The 12900-nt window shown below is 37.5% G+C and overlaps 1 protein-coding gene across 4 annotated transcripts in view; it reads right to left on the reverse strand.

Annotated features, from left to right (window-relative positions):
* The window catches only part of RGS22 (regulator of G protein signaling 22), a 133983-nt gene that overhangs the window by 87363 nt on the left and 33720 nt on the right, over positions 1-12900 (reverse strand). The gene's annotated exons all lie outside the window — the stretch shown is intronic.

The raw sequence follows: 12900 nt of genomic DNA on the forward strand, positions 1-12900 counted from the left end.
CTCAACAATCCTGCATCAACTATTAGTCCCATTTTACAGATTAACAAACTGAATTCAGAGAAGTTAAGTAATGTATTGGAGAAGGAGGTATGAGAAAAAAAGTCACTTTCAGTATTTTTGCAGTCATAGAATGGTTAAAAGTAATCATAAACAGGAAAATAGTTAACCAGAATCTTGATAAGGCCACTATGGTCACTACAGTCCCCTTGTCCTTCCAACGTTAGGAACTTTGGTTAAATATTTACCATCCCCAGCCACTCTCCTGGAGATACCAAGGTTAGCAAGAAAGCTAAGGCCCTGCCTTGAAGGAGTTTCCAGGTAATTCAGTAAACAATAATAACAGAGCACTACCATAGGTTCAGGTTTCTGTGGGAGGGCACGTAGGCACTAAAACCAGCAAAGGCTTTTCCCACAGAAGATGCCACTCACTCTTTCACCTAACGCATGATTAGCCTGGTGAAGGGGTGAAGAGGGGTGGGCAGGAGAGGAAACGAAGAGAAGCATAGTATGACTAGATCACGGGGTGAGATTTGAGGAATGGAGGGAAGCAAGCTGGTGAAGTAGGCATAGGCCTCACTGTGAATCATCTTTTAAGTGACAGTAGGGAGTTTAGATTTTATTCTGAGGTTGCAAGGGCCATACAAACTCAAGGGAAGAGTTACTGAGTTGCTATTCATCCTAAAATATTTACTCACCATTGATTCTCTTCTGTCTTATATTCACTGTTTTCCAGAATGCTAAAGAAGGTCGGTACTTTGAACACTAAACCAGTGCTACTAGATAAGGAAAACAACCAGTAAGGTGCACATCTCAGTGAGGCAAGGGTGTCTGTATTTATGTGACTTCCATTGATTATCTGCTAAAGCAACAGGTGTGCTGTGATATTAATATCAGTCAACACAGACCATTGCTAACTGCAGCGAGGAGGCCAAAGGCTCACATAGTAGTACTGCCAACATCAGATGAGCTGACATTCTTTTTTTTTTAATGTTTATTTATTCTTGAGAGAGAGAGAGAGGCAGAGTGTGAGCAGGGGAGGGGCAGAGAGAGACAAAAACACAGAATCCGAAGCAGGCTCCAGGCTCTGAGCTGTCAGCACAGAGCCCGACGCGGGGCTCAAACTTGTGAACCACGAGATCATGACCTGAGCCAAAATCAGCCACTCAACCGACTGAGCCACCCAGGCACCCCTGATGAGCTGATGTTCTTGAGCGTGCACTGGTGCTCAACACTGCTTGCATGTGGCATGAAGTCATTAGGTTCTCCAAGACCAGAAAACTGAGGGAACGATGCTTTCCTCCTGTTCAGCCAAAAGCACCCATTTGCCCTTACCAAAAACTATCTTCCAGGTAATGAAAAAATAGAAGAAACTTTGGAAGCAGCCAGCACCTGAACCGTAACATCTTGTGGATGGTCTTATTGTTTGAGTGAAATCTGAAGGACATTTGGATCTTGTAGTTAGAAAAACTCCAAATATGCCTCCACATATGCTACACACTGACGATGATACAGGACTCTTGGATTTTCATTAGCAATGCATTCAACGTATCACAGAAAGGCACCAGACTACATATAAAGATCAATACACACCCTTGAGGAATACTACAAGCTTGTGAAAGCTGGTCAGTCACACAAAATCAATTTGCCTAATATTTACTTAATGAACAGGTCACTGACAACCCATCCCCTTTTGAATATCTCTGCATCTATCTGATCTAAAAATGAAATGAAATGAAAAGTTTAAAAGGGATAAAATCAAAATCGAAGAAAAGTCTTTTAGTCAAACTGCCAAAAAGTCCCTTCAAGGTGTTTACAAATAAGGTATAAAGTATACAGTCAAAAAAGTATAAAGGCAAAAAAATACAGGGGTGCCTGGATGGCTCAGTCGGTTATGCATCCGACTTTGGCTCAGGTCATGATCTCGTGATTCATGGGTTCGAGCCCCGCATCAGGCTCTGTGCTGACAGTTCAGTCTGGAGCCTGCTTCAAATTCTGTGTCTCCCTCTCTCTGCCCTTCCCCCGCTCACGCTCTCTCTCTCTCTCTCTCTCAAAAATAAACATGAAAAAAAAATTTAATAAAGGCAAAAAATACAGAACAATCTTGTTAGACATAACATGACACCTTAATGAATACTTACAAAAAAACACAAAAATGATTTACCTAAGGTAAAACTATTTAATCCTTAAAACTAAAAAAACAAAAACAAAAACATACAGTAAAATCCATCCTTTTTAGTAAACAGTTCTGTAAGGTTTTGACAAATATTTAAGTCGTATAACCATGACTACAATGAAGATATAGAATAGTTCCAACTTCCTCCAAACTTCCTCATGTCACTTTGCATTCAGTGACACCCTCTAACCCTAGGCCCTGGCAACCACAGATTGGTTCTCCACAGTTTTGCCCTTTCCAAAGTGTCATACAACTGGGATACAGTTGTAGCTCTCTTCATTTAGCATAATCATTTGAGATTGACCCATGTTCTTAGATGGATCACTAGTTCCTTCCTCTTCATTTGTCTTCAGCTGAGTAGTACTCCACTGTAGAGATGAACCACACTTTGTTTATCTACTCCCCACTTAAATGAAATTTGGGTTTTTCTTATAGTTCTTGGTGATTATAAATAAAGGAACTACAGACTTCACATACAATTTTTGTGTGAACAGAATAGACTGTTCATTTCTCTGGTAAAATGCAAGGGTAGGATAGATGGGTAGGATGGTATATGTTTAACTTAGAAAGAACTGCCAAACTGTTTTCCAAAATGGAATTCTCATCAACAATGTGAGAGTTCCAGTTGCTCTGCATCCTGAATGGCACTTGGTATTGTCAATGTGCATTGCATATTTTACTCATTCTAATAGGTGTGTAGACACAGTTCGTTGAGATTTGTGTGTGTGTGTGTGTGTGTGTGTGTGCATGCACACTGCCTTTTCTTTATTACAGCTTTGAGACAGAATTCACATTCCATACAATTCACGCATTTAAAATGTATAATCCAATGGTTTTTAGTATATTCACACACCATCACCACAATCAAATTTAGAACATTTTCATCACCTTCCAGAAAACCTCATACCCATTAGCAATCACTCTCCATTTCACATCAATTTCCCCACACCCATCTCCCAATGTTGGCTGCATTTCTCTTATGATGAATGTTGAACATCTTTTCATATGCATTTTGGCCATCTGTACATCTTCTTTGGAGAAATGTCTATTCAGATCCTATGTCCATTTTTTAAAACTAAAGTATGATTAACATGCTGTGTTATATTAGTTTCAGGTATACACTATACTAAGTCAACAATTCTATACGTTATTCATTGTTCATCACAGTAAGTGTACTCTTAATCCTATTTCACCCATCCCTTGCCCCTGCCCCTCTGGCAACCAACAGTTTGCTCTCTATAGTTAAGAGTCTGGGTTTTTTTTTTTTTTTGTCTCTCTTTGTGGTTGTCTGTTTTGTTTCTTAAATTCCACATATGAGTGAAGCTATATGGTAGCTGTCTTTCTCTTATCTCACGTAGCATTATACCCTCTAGGTCCATCCATATTGTTGTAAATGGCAGGATCTCAAAGATCTCATTCTTTTTTTATGGCTGAGTAATATTCAGCCACATAGGTCACATCTTCTTTATCCATTTACCTATTGATGGACAGTTGGGCTGCTTCCCTATCTTGGTTACTGTAATAATGCTGCAATAAACATAAGCGTTCATATATCTTTTCAAATTAGTGTTTTCATTTTCTTTGGGCAAATATGTAGTAGTGGATTTCCTGGATTATATGGTAATTCTATTTTTAATTTTTCAAGAAACCTCCATAATGTTTTCACAGCGGCTGCCCCAATCTGCATTCCCACCAACAGTGCATGAGGGTTCCTTTTTCTCCACATCCTTGCCAACCCTTGCTATTTCTTGTCTTTTTTACTTTAGCCATTCTGACCGGTGTAAGGTGATATCTCATTGTAGTTTTAATTTGCATTTCCGTGATGATTAGTGATGTAGAGCATATTTTCATATGTCTGTTGGCCATTTGCATGTCTTCTTTGGAAAAATGTATGTTCAAGTCCCCTGCCTATTTTTTATTTTAGGTTTCTCAAGCTTTTATTTAAATTCCAGTTAGTTAACATACAGTGTAATTTAGTTTTGGGGGTAGAATTTAGTGATTCAACACTTACGTACAAAACCCAGTGCTTATCACAACAAGCACACTCCTTAATCCCTATCACCTATTTCACCAATCTCCCCTGACACCCCCTCTGGTAACCATAAGCGTGTTCTCTATAATTAAAATCTGTTTCTTGGTTTCCTTTTTTTCTTTCCCTGCTATGTTCATTTGTTTCTTAAATTCCATATATGAGTGAAATCATATGGTATTGTCTTTCTCTGACTTATATCACTTAGCATAATACTCTCTAGCACCATCCACATCATTGCAAATGGCAAGATTTCATTCTTTTTTATTGCTGAGCAATATTCCATTGTACATATATACCACATCTGTATCCATTCATCAGCTGATGGATATTTGGGCTGTTTACATAATTTGGCTATTATTGATAATGCTGCGATAAACATCAGGGTGCGTGTATACCTTTGAATCAGTAGTTTTGTGCCCTTTGGGTAAATACCTAGTAATGCAATTACTGAATCATAGGGTAGTTCTATTTTTAGCTTTCTGAGGAAACTCCATACTGTTTTTCAGAATCCTCTGCCCACTAAAAAAAATTTTTTAATGTTTATTTATTTTTGAGAGAGAGACAGAGAGAGTGAGTGAGTGGGGGAGGGAGACATAGAATCTGAAGCAGGCTCCAGGCTTCAAGGTGTCAGCAGAGAGCCCAGAGCCCAGAGCCATGAGATCATGACCGGAGCTAAAGTTGGATGTTTAACCAACTGAGCCACCTAGACACCTCTTCTGCCCATTTTTTTAATCAGATTGTTTATTTGGTGTTGAGTTGTATAAGTTCTTTACACATTTTGGACATTGACCTCTTACTGGATGCACTATTTGCAGGTATCTTCTCCCATTCAGTAGGTTGCCTTTTTGTTTTGTGGATGGTTTCCCTCACTGTGCAAAAGCTTTTTATTTTGGTGTAATCCCAATAGTTGAATTTTGCTTTTGTTTTCCTTGCTTTAGGTGACATACCTAGAAAAATGTTTCCATGGTTAATGTCAAAGAAATTACTGCCTATGCTTTCGTCTAGGAGTCTTATGGTTTCAGGGTTGATATTTAGTTCTTTAATCCATGTGAAGTTTATTTTTGTGTATGGTATAAGAAAGTGTTCTAGTTTCATTATTTTGCATGTTGCTGTTCAGCTTTCCCAGCCCAATTTGTTGAAGAGACTGTCTTTTCCCTATTGTACATCTTTCCTCCTTTGTTGTAGATTAACTGACCGCACAAAGGTTGGTTATTTCTGGGCTCTCTATTCAATTCCATTGATCTATATGTCTATTTTTGTGCCAGTACCATACTGTTTTGTTACTACAGCTTTGAAGTAGATCTTGAAATCTGGGATTGTGATACCTCCAGCTTTGTTCTTTCTCAAGATTGCTTAGGCTATTCAGGATCTTTGGTGGTTCCACACAAATGTTTGTATTATCTGTTCTAGTTCTGTGAAAAAATGTAGTTAGTATTCTCATAGGGATTGCATTAAATCTGTAGACTGTTTTGGGTAATACGGACATTTAAAAAAATTAATGTTTATTTATTTTTGAGAGAGAGAGAGAGAGAGAGAGAGAGAAACAGAGTTCTAGCAGGGGAGGGGCAGAGAGAGGGAGACACAGAATCTGAAATAGGTTCCAGGTTCTGAGCTGTCAGCACAGAGCCTGACATGGGGCTCGAACTTGGGAAAGGCAAGATCATGACCTGAGCCAAAGTCAGACATTTAACAGAGTCATCCAGGTTCCCCAGTAATATGGACATTTTGACAATATTGGTTCTTCCATACCATGGGCATGGAACATCTTTCCATTTGTATCTTCCTCAATTTCTTTCATCAATGTTTTATAGTTTTCAGAGTATAGGTCCTGCACCTCTTTGCTTAGGTATATTCTTAGGTATTTTATTATTTTGGTACAATTGTAAATGGGATTGTTAATTTCTCTTTCTGCTACTTTATTATTAGTGTATAGAAATGCAACAGGTTTTTTGGAACACATATGTAGGATTTATTTTATATAAAAATTGAATCATATTAGATACTTTCATTTACAACTTTTTTCACTGAACAGTACAACATGTGCATCTATCTCATGAGAACAACAGCTCAAACACATTCTTTGAAATAGTCATATAATAGTCCATAATTCTTCCATTGATAAATATATAGTATGTTTATACTACTTATGTCAATGCTGCACTGTAGCTCCTGTAATACACATTTACTTCTATGGGATAAATCCTTACGCAGCTTTTCTAGCATAAGTCATAGTACTTTTAACTTTAATTGATTTTGCCAGATTAACTCCCAAAGACTGTAGCAATTAATATTCTACAAACACTAGATGTTATTATTTTTTAAAAGCGTAGGCTGGAAGGCCTGGGTGGTTCAGTCAGTTGAGTGTCTGACTCTTGATTTCAGCTCAGATCATGATCTCACCATTTGTGAGCACAGAGCCTGCTTGAGATTCTCTCTCTCCCCACTCTCTGCCCCTTCCTTGTACATGCACACACGCTCTCTCTCTCTCCCTCAAAATAAAAAAACTTAAAAAAAAAGTGTAGGCCAATTTAACGTCTTAAAAAATGGTATGATTGTACTTACAATTTGCATGTTTCTGACAATCTGTGTGATTAAACACCTTTTATTTGCTCATTTTCCATTTTAATTCCTCTCGAAAATAGTTTGTTGAATTACTTCAGTTATTCTATTGGATTATTTGTCTTTTTCTTGAATAAGATTGGTGATTAAGAAATTAAATAAAATACATTTCCTCATACTTGCAAAGTTTTTTTTCTAAATCATTGGTTTTTAACTCTATGTCATTTTCTAACATGTGACACATTTTAATTGTGGTATCCAGGTTTGTTTTTTGATTATTTTAAAGATTCTGGAGTCTTTGACTTCTTGAGAAGATGGCTCACATGCTTAGTTTACTTAAAACTTTTCCTGGATTGGGGCACCTGAGTGTCTCAGTCAGTTAAGCCTCTGACTTCAGCTCAGGTATGATCTCACAGTTTGTAGATTCAAGCCCCACGTCGGGCTCTGTGCTGACAGCTCAGAACCTGGAGCATGCTTCAGATTCTGTGTCTCCCTCTCTCTGCCCCTCACCTGCTTGTGCTCTTTCTCTCTCTCTCTAAAATAAATAAACATTAAAAAATTAAAAAAAAATTTTTCCTTCATTTTATTGTAATATTTCAGTTTAAAAACCATTTAAGCCATTTATTCATTTGCAAATAAAGACAATTCAGATTACTCTTGCAAATTGATAGTAGTTATTTATATTTATTGTGCTGAAGTTCTGTCTAGGAAATCTAAAATAATATTTTGTAATATAATTTATTGGAAAATTGGCCAACATACAGTGTGTAAAGTATGCTCTTGGTTTTTGGGGTAGATTCCTATGGTTCATTGCTTACATACAACACCCAGTGCTCATCCCAACAAGTGCCCTCCTTAATACCCATCACCCATTTTCCCCTCTCCCCCATACCCCCATCAACCCTCAGTTTGTTCTCTGTATTTAAGAATCTCTTGTGGTTTGCCTCTCTGTTTGTAACTATTTTTTTCCCCTTCTCTTCCCCCATGGTCTTCTGTTAAGTTTCTCAAGATCCACATGTGAGTGAAAACATATATCTGTCTTTCTCTGGCTGACTTATTTCACTTAGCAAATACCTTCCAGTTCCATCCATGTTGCTGTAAATAGCACGATTTCATTCTTTCTCATTGCCGAGTAGTATTCCATTGTATACATAAACCACATCTTCTTTATCCATTTATTAGTCAATGGACATTTAGGCTCTTTCCATAATTTGGCTATTGTTGAAAGCACTGCTATAAACAGTGGGTACATGTGCCCCTATGAATCAGCACTCCTGTATCCTTTGGATAAATTCCTAGTAGTGCTATTGCTGGATCATAGGATAGTTCTATTTTTAATTTTTTGAGGAACCTCCACACTGTTTTCCAGAGTGGCTGCACATGTTTGCATTCCCACCAAAAACACATCGTCACCAGCATCTTTGTTTCCTGAGTTGTTAATTTTAGCCACTCTGACTGGTGTGAGGTGGTATCTCAGTGTGGTTTTAATTTGTATTTCTCTGATGATGAGTGACATTGAGCATCATTTTCATGTGTCTGTTGGCCATCTGGATGTCTTCTTTGGAAAAGTGTCATGTCTTCTGCCCATTTCTTCATTGGATTATTTGTTTTTTGGGGTGCTGAATTTGGTAAGTTCTTTATAGATTTTGGATACTATCCCTTTATCCGATATGTCATTTGAAAATATCTTTTCCCATTATGTTGGTTGCCCTTTAGTTTTGTTGATTGTTTCCTTTGCAGTGCAGAAGCTTTTTATCTTGATGAGGTCCCAATAGTTCATTTTCGCTTTTAATTCCCTTATCTTTGGAGATGTGTCAAGCAAGAAATTGCTGCAGCTGAGGTCAAAGAGGTTGTTGCCTGCTTTCTCCTGTAGGGTTTCCTGTCTCACATTTAGGTCTTTCATCAATTTTGAGTTTATTTTTGTGTATGGTGTAAGAAAGTGGTCTAGTTTCATTCTTCTGCATGTTGCTGTCCAGTTCTCCCAGCACCATTTGCTAAAGAGACTGTCTTTTTTCCATTGGATACTCTTTCCTGATTGTCAAAGATTGGTTGGCCATACATTTGTGGGTCCAATTCTGGGTTCTCTATTCTATTCCATTGGTCTATGTGTCTGCTTTTGTGCCAATACCATACTGTCTTGATGATTACAGTTTGAGGTAGAGGCTAAAGTCTGGGATTGTGATGCCTTCTGTTTGGTTTTCTTTTTCAATATTACTTTGGCTATTCGGGATCTTTTGTGGTTCCACACAAACTTCAGGATTGTTTGTTCTAGCTTTGAGAAGAATGCCAGTGCAATTTTGATTGGGACTGCATTGAATCTGCAGATTGCTTTGGGTAGTATTGAGATTTTAACAATATTTACTCTTCCAATCCACGAGCATGGAATGTTTTTCCATTTCTTTGTGTCTTCTTCAATTTCCTTCATAAGTTTTCTATAGTTGAGCATACATATTTTTAATATCTTTGGTTAGGTTTATCCCTAGGTATTTTATGGTTCTTGGTGCAATTGTAAGTGGGATCAATTTCTTGATTTCTCTTTTTGTTGCTTCATTATTGGCGTATAGAAATGCAATCAATTTCTGTACATTTATTTTGTACCCTGCAACTTTGCTGAATTCATGTATCAGTTGCAGCAGCCTTTTGGTGGAGTACTCAGGTTTTCCATGTAGAGTATCAGGTCATCTGCAAAAAGTGAAAGTTTGACTTCTTCTTTGCCAATTTTGATGCTTTTTATTTCATTTTGTTGTCTGATTGCTGATGTTAGGACTTCCAATACTATGTTAAGCAACAGTGGGAAGAGTGGACATCTCTGTCATGTTCCTGATCTCAGGGGGAAAAGCTCTCAGTTTTTGCACACTGAGGATGACATTAGCTGTGGGCTTTTCATATATGGCTTTTATGAAGTTTACTTATGTTCCTTCTATCCCAACTTTCTTGAGGGTTTGAAGAAAGGATGCTGTATTTTGTCAAATGTTTTTTCTGCATCTATTGATAGGATCATATGGTTCTTATCCTTTCTTTTACTAATATGATGTATCACACTGATTGATTTGCAAATATTGAACCAGCCCTGCAACCCAGGAATGAATCCCAATTGATCATGGTGAAAAATTCTTTTTATATGCTGTTGAATTCGATTTGCCACTATCTTGTTGAGAATTTTTACATCCATGTTCATCAGGATATTGGCCTGTAATTCTCCATTTTTGTGGCGTCTCTGTCTGGTTTGGGAATCAAGGTAATTCTGGCTTCATAGAATGAGTCTGGAAGTTTTCCTTCTGTTTCCATGTTTTGGAACAGCTGGAGAAGGATAGGTATTAAATATGCTTTAAATGTCTAGAATTCCCCTGGGAAGCCATCTGGCCTGGGACTCTTATATGTTGGGAGATTTTTGATAACTGATTCAATTTCTTCAGTAGTTATGGGTCTGTTCAAATTTTCTATTTCTTCCTGTTTGAGTTTTGGTAGTGTGTGGGTGTCTAGGAATTTGTCCATTTCTTCCAGGTTGTCCAGTTTGTTGGCATACAATTTTTCACAGTATACTCTGATAATTGCTTATACATCTGAGGGATTGGTTGTGATAAATCCATTTGCATTCGTGATTTTATCTCTTTGGGTCTTCTCTCTTTTCTTTTCGAGACGTCTGGCTAAGGGTTTATCAATTTGGTTTATTTTTTCAAAAACCAACTTTTAGTTTCATTCATCTGTTCTACTGTTTTTTGGGGTTTTTTTAGATTCTACATTGTTTATTTCTGCTCTGATCCTGATTAATTCTCTTCTCCTACTGGCCTTGGGGTTTCTTTGTTGTTCTGCTGCTGGTTCCTTTAGGTGTGCTATTGGATTTTGTATTTGGGATTTTTTTTATTTTGAGCTCGGCCTGGATTGCAATGTATTTTCCTCTGAGAACTGCCTTTGCTACATCCCAAAGGGTTTGGACTACTGTGTTTCCATTTTCATTTGTTTCCATATATTTTTTAATTTCTTCTTTAATTGCCTGGCTGACCCATTCATTCTTTAGTAGGATGTTCTTTAATCTCTATGCATTTGGAGGTTTTCCAAACTTTTTCCTGTGGTTGATTTCAAGTTTCATAGCATTGTGATCTGAAAATGTGCATGGTATGGTTTTAATTCTTTTATATTTATTGAGGGCTGTTTTGTGACCCAGTATGTGATCTATCTTGGAGAATGTCCCATGTGCACTTGAGAAGAATGTTGTATTCTGCTGCCTTAGGGTGAAAAGTTCTGAATGTATCTCTCAAATCCATCTGGTCCAGTGTATCATTCAGGGCCCTTATTTCTTTATTGATTTTCTGTCTGGATGACCTGTACATTGTTGTAAGTGGAGTATTAAAGTCTCCTGCAATTACCACATTCTTAAGATTGCCTATGTTTGTGATTGTTTTATATATTTGGGTGCTTTTAAATTCGGTGCATAAACATTTATAATTGTTAGCTCTTCTTGATGGATAGACCCTGTAATTATGATATAATGCCCTTCTTCATCTCTTGTTACAACCTTTAGTTTAATCTAGTTTGTCTGATATAAGTATGGCTACTCCAGCTTTCTTTTGACTTCTAGTAACATGATAGATGGTTCTCCATCCCCTCACTTTCAATCTGAAGGTGTCCCCAGGTCTAAAACGGGTCTCTTGTAGACAGCAAATAGATGGGTCTTGTTTTTTTATCCATTATGATACCCTCTGTCTTTTGGTTGGAGCATTTAGTCCATTCACATTCAGTGTTATTATTGAAAGATATAGATTTAGTCATTGTGTTATCTGTAGGCTTCATGTTTGTAGTGATGTCTCTGGTCCTTTGTGGTCCTTTGCAACATTCCACTCACAGAATCCCCCTTAGGATCCCTTGTAGGGCTGGTTTAGTGGTGATGAATTCCTTCAGTTTTTGTTTGTCTGGGAAAACCTTTATCTCTCCTTCTATTCTGAATGGCAGGCTTGCTGGATTAAGGATTCTTGGCTGCATATTTTTCCTATTCAGCACATTGAAAATTTCCTGCCACTCCTTTCTGGCCTGCCAAGCTTCAGTAGATAGGTTTGCTACTACCCTTATGTGTCTACTCTTGTAGGTTAAGACCCATTTGTCCCTAGCTGCTTTCAGAATTCTCTCTTTATCTTTGTATTTTGCCAGTTTTACTATATGTCATGCAGAAGATTGATTCAAGTTACATCTGAAGGGACTTCTCTGTGCCTCCTGGATTTCAATGTCTGTTTCCTTTCCCAGATTGGGGAAGTTCTCAGCTACGATTTGTTCAAGTACAACTTCCACCCCTTTCTCTCTCTTCTTCTTCTTCCGGAACTCCTATGATACAGATATTATTCCATTTCATTTAATCACTTAGGTCTCTAATTCTCCCCTCATGGTCCAGAATTTTATCTTTTTTCTTGGCTTCATCTTTTTCCATAATTTTATCTTTTTTCACTTATTCTCCCCTCTGCCTTTTCAGTCCTGCTGTCACTGCCTCTAGTTTATTTTACACCTCATTTACAACATTTTTTTAATTCATTATGACTATTTTTTAGTTCCTTGATCTCTGTAACAATAGATTCTCTGCTGTTTTCTATGCTTTTTTCAAGCCCAGCGATTAATCTTCTGACTATTATTCTAAATTCTTGTTCAGTTACACAGTTTATATCTGTTTTGATCAATTCTTTAGCTGTCATTTCTTCCTGGAATTTGTTTTTAGGAGAATTCTTCCATTTTGTCATTTTGGCTAGTTTTTTGTCCCTCACGTGTTTTAAAAGCTTGTTATGTGTTCTGCACCTGTGAGCACTACTATATTAAAGAGGAGTCATACTCTGTCTAGGGCCTGGCCCTTCAGGAGGTGTTTTTTGAGTGTGTTACTTGCTCTCTGTTGTTGTGACTCTGGTTGTTTTATCTCCCTACTCATAGTGATGTTTTGGATCCTCCACCAGGTGTGATTTGATTTGTTCACTGAAGTAGCCCTGAATACCTGCATAACAGTCCTTTCTGATAACTTGGGAGCCACCTGACTAAATGCTTTCTTGACATCTTCTGAAGTTAAATATCCATAATAGTGTCTGTCAAAAGCTGTAAAGATGTGTCTTATTTGATTGCAAAATTTTTTGTGCAACAAAAGTTTTTTCTTTTTTCTTACAAC

The sequence above is a fragment of the Prionailurus viverrinus genome, chromosome F2 (assembly GCF_022837055.1).
Source record: "Prionailurus viverrinus isolate Anna chromosome F2, UM_Priviv_1.0, whole genome shotgun sequence".
NCBI classification, from domain to species: Eukaryota; Metazoa; Chordata; class Mammalia; order Carnivora; family Felidae; genus Prionailurus; species Prionailurus viverrinus.